The sequence below is a fragment of the Panthera pardus genome, unplaced genomic scaffold (genome assembly GCF_024362965.1).
Source record: "Panthera pardus isolate Hobbes unplaced genomic scaffold, ASM2436296v1 HiC_scaffold_8, whole genome shotgun sequence".
NCBI lineage: Eukaryota > Metazoa > Chordata > Mammalia > Carnivora > Felidae > Panthera > Panthera pardus.
Genome location: NW_026527013.1, coordinates 93,030,962 through 93,038,319, shown reverse-complemented (window position 1 = coordinate 93,038,319; position 7,358 = coordinate 93,030,962). Strand labels below are relative to the sequence as shown.

General features: G+C 33.6%; 1 long non-coding RNA gene across 1 annotated transcript; it reads right to left on the bottom strand.

Annotated features, from left to right (window-relative positions):
- Positions 1-4,718: 4,718 nt before the first annotated feature.
- Positions 4,719-6,126, bottom strand: LOC109263658 (uncharacterized). Its single transcript, XR_002078315.2, has 2 exons — positions 5,673-6,126; positions 4,719-5,254 (listed from the first exon to the last, which is right to left on the bottom strand). It is a non-coding gene; the product is annotated as an uncharacterized LOC109263658 (long non-coding RNA).
- Positions 6,127-7,358: the final 1,232 nt, after the last annotated feature.

Sequence of the window (7,358 nt, the reverse complement as noted above, 5' to 3'; positions counted from 1 at the left end):
TTCAACCAAACTTTGCCACGGGGATAGATGAATAGAGTTCATTGGAAGCCATTGCTCTATATCTATTCTGTTATAATTTTATTTTCCCCTTTTAGCTCCCAAATGAAATATGTTTAGATTTCTAACATTAAAGTGGCTTACCATTTTTTTTGTTGTGTTACAGAACATTATGTCTGTATTAGCATTTTTTTTTATCATGAAAAGTATACTCTTTAATCCCCATCCACCCACCCTCTGGTAATAAACTGTTCTCTATAATCAAGAGTCTATTTCTTGGTTTGTGGTTTTTGTTTTTTTCTTTGCTCATTTGCTTGGTTTCTTAAATGCCACACATGAGTGAAATCATATGGTATTTGCCTGTCTCTGACTTATTTCACTTAGCATAATATTCTCCATCCATGTTATTGCAAATGGCAAGATTTCATTATTTTTTGTGGCTGAGTAATATTCCACTGTGTGTGTGTAGAGAAATATCTGTTAATGTGTTCTGCCCATTTATTAATTGGAGTACTTAGTTTTTGCGTGTTGAGTTGTATCTGCTCTTCATATATTTTAGATATTAACCCTTTATCAGTTATGTCATTTGCCAGTATTTTTTTCCTATTCCATGGGTTGCCTTTTAGTTTTGTTGATTATCTCCTTAAATGTGAAGAAACTTTTTATTTTGGTGTCCTAATAATTTTTTCTTTCATTTCCTTTGTGTCAGGAGACAGATTTAGGAAAATGTTTCCACAGCTGATGACAGAGATACTACTGCCTGTGCTCTCTTCAAGGATTTTTTAGGTTTAAGGTATCACATTTAGGCCTTCAATTCATTTTGACTTTATTATTGTATATGGTGAAAGAAAGTGGCCCAGTTTCATTCTATTCCATGTGTTCTTATTCCAGTACCATACCATTTTAATTAGTACTGCTTTGTAACATGACTTGAAATCTGGAATTGTGATGTCTCCAGCTTTGTTCTTCTTTATCAAGGTTGTTTTATTTGGGGTCTTTGTAGTTCTATATAAATTTTAGGATTGTTCTAGTTCTGTGAAAAAAATGCTGTTGGTATTTTGATAGGGATTGCATTGAATGTGTAGATGGCTTTGACTAGCATAGACATTGTAACAATACTTGTTCTTCTAGTCCATGAGCAAGAAATATCTTTCTATCTCTTTGTGTCATCTTGAATATCTTCCAACAGTGTTTTATAGTACAGATCTTTCACCTCTTTAGTTAGGCTTATTCCTAGGTGTCTTACTTATTTTTGGTATAATTGTGAATAGGATTATTTTCTTAATATCACTTCTGCTCCTTCATTACTATATAAGGATGCAACAAATTTCTGTACGTTAACTTTGTATCCTGCAATTTACTGAATTCATTATTGGTTCTAGTAGTGTTTCGGTAGAGTCTTTAGGGTTTTCTGTATAGTTTCCTGTCATCTGCAAATACTGACAATTTTACCAATTTGGATGCCTTTTATTTCTTTTTGTTGTCTCATTGTGTGGCTAGAACTTCCAGTACTATGTTGAATAAAAGTGGTGGGAATAAGCATCCTTGTCTTGTGCCTGACCTTAGGAGAAAAGCTCTTAGTTTTTCACCATTAAGTATGATGTTCACTGTGGGTTTTTCATATAACATCTTTATTATGTTGAGGTATATTACCTCTAGATCTGGTTTGGAGAAGGTTTTTATCTGAATGGATGTTGTACTTTGTCAAATGCTTTCTCTGCATCAATTGCAATAATCATACGTTTTTATCTTTTTTCTCATTGGTGTGATATATCACATTGTTTTGCAAATATTAGTCTTGCATCCTGGGAATTAATTCCACTTGACTGTAGTGGATGACTTTCTTAAATGCATTGTTATATTTGGTTTGCTAATATTTTGTTGAGAAATTGTGCATCTTTGTTCATCAGATATACTGGTCTGTATTCTTTTTTTGTGTGTGGTGTTTTTATCTGGTTTTGGCTTCAGGGTGATATGTGCCTCATAGAATGAATTTGGAAACTTTATTTCCTCTTCTATTTTTTTGGAATAGTTTGAGAATAGGTATTAACCCTTCTTTAAATGTTTGGTAGAATTAGCCTATGAAACCATCTGGTCCAGGGTTTTTCTTTGTTGGGAGCTTTTTGATTACTGATTCAATTTCAATGCTGGTAATTGGTCTGTTCAAATTTTCTATTTCTTCCTGCTTTAACTTTGGTAGGGTATATGTTTTTAGGAATTAATCAATTTATTCTAGGTGGCCAATTTGTTGGCATATAATTTTTCATAGTCTCTTAGAACTGTATTTCTCTGGTATTGGTATTTATTCTCTTTAATTAGTGATTTTATTTGGGTTTCTCTCTCTCTGAGTCTGTTAGAAGTTTATCCATTTTGCTGATATTTTCAAAAAACCAGCTCCTGGTTTCCTTGATCTGTTCTATTATTTTTGTTTCTATATCATTTATTTTTGCTGTAATCTTTATTTTCCTTTTGCAGGATTTTGTTTTTTCTACTTTTTCTAGTTCCTTTAAGTGTAAGGTTAGGTGTTTTGTTTTTGGCTTTTTTTCCCCCTCTTCTTGAGTAGTACTATATTGCTCTGAACTTCCTCCATAGAACTATTTTTGCTGAATCCCAAAGATTTGGACCATTGTGTTTGTCATTTGTCTTTATTTCTTCTTTGATTTCTTGATTGATGAATTCATTATTCAGTAGCATGTTATTAAATCTTCATGTATTTTTTCTGCTCTGTCCAGATTTTTTTCTTGTGCTTGATTCCTAGTTTCATAGGATTGTGTTCAGAAAAGATGCGTGGTATGACTTCAACATTTTTAATTTTTTTAAATGTTTATTTGAGAGAGAGAGAGAGGGAGACAGGATCTGAAGCAGGCTCCAGGCTCTGAGCCATCAGTACAGAGCCCAATGCGGGGCTTGTACTCATGAACCGCGAAATCATGACCTGAGCCAAAGTCAGATGCTCAACCGACTGAGCCAGCCAGGTGCCCCCTGACTTCAGCTTTTTAAAAATATGTTGAGACTTGTTTTGTGGCCTAATCTATTCTTTGTACACTTAAGAATAATGTTTATTTTGCTGTTTTAGGGTGGACTGTTCTGTATTTGTCTATTAAATCCATCTTGCCCAATCAAAACTATTTCCTTGTTGATTTTCTGTTTGGATGATCTATCCATTCATGTTAAGTGGGGTGTTAAAGTCCCCTACTATTATTATATTACTATCGATCATTGCCATTATGTTTGTTTCATGCACTTAAATGCTACCATGTTGGGTGCATAAATGTTTACAATTATTGCTTCTTCTTAGATTGTTCCTTTTATAATTATATAGTGTCCTTCTTTCCCTCAGGTTACAGTCTTTGTTTTAAAGTCTATCTTGTCTGATATAACTATTACTGCCCCAAATTTCTTTTGACATCAGTTTCCATTATAAATTTTTCTCCATCCCCTCACTTTCAGTCTGACATGAGTCTCATGTAGGCAACATATAGGCGGGTCTTGTTTTCTTATCCATTCTGTCACCCTCTGTCCTTTTGATGGGAGCATTTAGTCCATTTTCATGCAAAGTAATTCTTGATAAATATTTATTGCTATTTTTTACTTGTTTTGTGGTTTTTCTCTGATCCTTTCTTGTTCTCTTTCATGGCTTGTTGGCTTTCTTTAGTGATACAGATTTCTTTTCTTTATTTTTTTGCATATGCATTAGTGGTTTTTGATATGTGGTTACCGTTAGGTTTGTATACAAAATCTTCTGTATATAGCAGTCTATATGAAGTAGGTGGTCACTTAAGTTTGAAACCATTCTTATTCCTCTTCTGCCATGCTTTAGATACATGGTGTCGTATTTTACATCTTTTTTGTGAATCCCCTGATTTTTATCAAAATATTTATTTTTAATGTTTTTTTTTTTTTTAATTTTAATACTCTCACTTATGGTCTTATTTTACCTAAAGAGTCTCCTTTAATATTTCTTATAGGGGTGGTTTAGTGGTCATGAATTTTTAGTTTTTCTTTGAGAAACAATATTTATATGTCCTTCTATTCCTAATGATAGCCTTTCTGGATAGAGTATTCTTGGCTGCAGATTTTTCCCTTTCAGCACTTTGAATATATCATGCCACTCCCTCTGGCCTGCAAAATTTCTGCTAAAAATCCACTGAGAGCCTTATGCGGTTTCTCTTGTATGTAACTGCTTTCTTTCATCTCTACTTTTTGCCATTTTAATTACTATGGGGCTTGGTGGTGGACTTCCCTGGGATGAATTTTTTGTGGGGGATCTCTGTGCCTCCAAGCTGGATATCTATTTCCTTCCCCCTATTACAAAAGTTTTCAGTTTTTTTCAAAATTTCTGCCCACTTTATCTCTCTTCTTTTTCTGAGATCCCCATAATACAAATGTTTTACAGTTGATGGAGTCACTAAGTTCCTTAAGACTTATGCCCTGTTGTGGGTAATGTTTGATCCCCAGCAGGAGTGGAGTACATTTTAACAAGTTGTGGATGATCTGCTTGCAAAATGTGACCTGACATTGCTGCATCAGAAGTGAGATGGGTGTCAGGAGATGTGGTGTTGGGTGAACATAAATCTTCTCATTCTTATAATCTCATGGACAACCTGTTCTTACAGGAACGGGATGTACAATGTTTCTTCTCTTGGTGCTTTTGCATACAGTGTTGTCAAAAGATAAAGAATTAATTCTTTTACTTTTTTATAATAATAAACTCAAAGCTGTTAAGAAGATTGTTGCATTTTATTCCATGTCTCCTCCAGAATCTATTTTGATGAAGTGGGTAAGGTTTGCCATCACCCACTACTTCTGATACCAGTGTTAGTTTTATACATTCAGAACACTTTCTGAGGGTTAATTTTATATTCTGGAGTAGTTCTAAGCACTGCATTATGATGCCATTTGTCACTTCTTTCTAGAGGCACTTCACATTCAAATTGTCCTGTGTAGTCATTTTATTTGTCTAACTTCTTCAGCAACATTTATCCCTTCATGTATTCACAGCCAGCTCTTCACACTGCAGAGTGCATGCAAATAATTCCTGGATAAAGCATCTTAATTTTAGCTGCTCTATCCGTATACCATAGACGGGAGGACTTAAGAACAGAAAGTACTTCTCAAGTTGTGGAGGCTGGAACTCAGATATCAGGTTGTCAGCATGGTGACTTCTTGTTTTATTTGTAGACTTCTGAGTTCTCCTTGTGTTCTCACATGGCAGACAGAGATGGAGGTAGCTCTCTGACTTTTCTACTAAGGTCACCTCCAAATAGCATCACCATAGGAATTAGATTTCAACAAATGAAATTTAGGGAACATTCAGTCCATAACAAATACATGTATGCAAACATTCTCAGTTGGAGCTAATTGATCTTCTCCTTTCAGTTACTCCCACACCCAAAAGCCCACAAACTGAATCAGTGTGTTAGCAGAGTGCTTAGCAAATACATAAAAGACTTTTGACTTGGAAGTCTGATTACAATTCAAAAATGTATATTTCTTGGATAGTAACTTTTGCTTTTATTGAAGGGCTGAAAGTTTGCATTATTAAAGAAACCTTGAATGATAGAAGAAAATATTTCCCTATGTTTCTATTATCACTTCACCCCCAACCTAGCCTCAAAGCTTAAGTAAGTCTGAAACCTTGTTTCAAGGAGAATGGAACTTATTTTCAGTTTTACCTGCAGCAGACTGAGGAAAATGCTGCTATGCTAAGCACTGGTCCTTTTGGACTTTTAGACCACAAAACGTATAAATCAAATGATCTTCTCTTTTGAAGATGTTTTTTCCAGTCACTTAGGTTAGCTTCTGCTTTAAACTTACTCTCCCTGTGACATGCACATGTTGTGTTTCTTTGGCATCTTCTGATGAGAGGAGAACAATTGATAGGAGCAGCAATCACAGGAGCACTCAACGTGCCCCTTCAGAAACTGCTATGCTGCCTTTTCCTCTTGCTGAACAAGTCCTCCTCTGTCTTTGAAAAAGAAGGCGGTTCTCTCTGCCTGTTGAGCAAGTTCAGTTTAAAAATCTTATGGGGAGAATTTCACAGCATGTAAGCAGAAACAGTCTTATTGCCTCTATTTTCAGAACCTCTTCAAATTACAATAATATGCCCAAGAAGCATATGAGAAAAGCTTTTTGAGCTAAAATAGAGCTTTTACCTTTTAAACCCAAAATATAAGTAAAGAAATCACTTTGCTCTTAAGAGTTTATTTTCCAATTGTAAATTCCACACTTCAGGAAATGTTACATTCTTGTGGGAACAAAGAAAGAAATGCCTGTATAAAACAAGTCTTTTCTATAAATATTAGACTCTTCCACATAGAAAATCCTTTTCTAATTTACCACTTGTGTAAATATGATAAATTTTCATTTCCCAAAAATTATTTGGAAAATATATGGAGAAATATATTACTATATAAATATGCACTTAAATTTTTTTCAAAAACTTATATTACTCATTTTTATTCATCATAGTTAAGGAAAGCTCTATCTAGTTTCCATGTTTCATAATCCCCTAAGATGTTTTTGTTCATATTCTTGATGGAAATCAAAATACTTATATTTTAATTGACATGACTGAGCATTATTAGACTCTAAATGAAGGTATATGTTACATATTCTTATACAAGGCATAACTTAATTTTAGTTATATGTTTCTTATTATATAATTAAAATTTGTTTGTTCTAACATTGACAATGGGAGGTAAACCTGAAAATTAAAGTTGGATAAATCTGTGTACAAAATTCAGGAAACAAATAGTCAACATGGCAGATAACTACCTTTGTTTGATACTTGGGAGTTGATATATTGATTAATAAATCAACTTACTTTATGCATAATCTATTCTAAGAGTTCCTAGAATATTGTGAAAATGTTTACATTTGCATTTATATAGTGATAAATTCAGGCAGGGGAAAATTAGGTACTAATGGACCAAATTGTGACAGCAATTACTAAGTAGATAGCCACTTCTTTTCTGTAGCATCTATAGAACTTTGCTAGGGTTGCAGAGCTCTTGAGAATGAGGATGATAGCCAGTACTTAAAGCCCCAGCCAATTTTCTGTTATTTTACTGCTAAGAGTCCAAGGATTCACTCTAAAATAATTTATTTTTCATGTACAGGATAGAGGAGCTAAAAGAATATTCCAACTAAGTACTTGCCCTTGCTTTTCAGAATAATAAAATAAAAACAGGCATATTACAAATACAAAAAGGCAAATCATTTATAGCTTACCAAAAATGTTAAAATAAATATAATTTTTGGTTTTTTGAAGAAAGAAAAGAAACGTTAAGAGAATAATAGAATTTTGTTTTATCAAACATCGAAACATTTTTTTTTTTTTTAACATGTATCAATTTGTT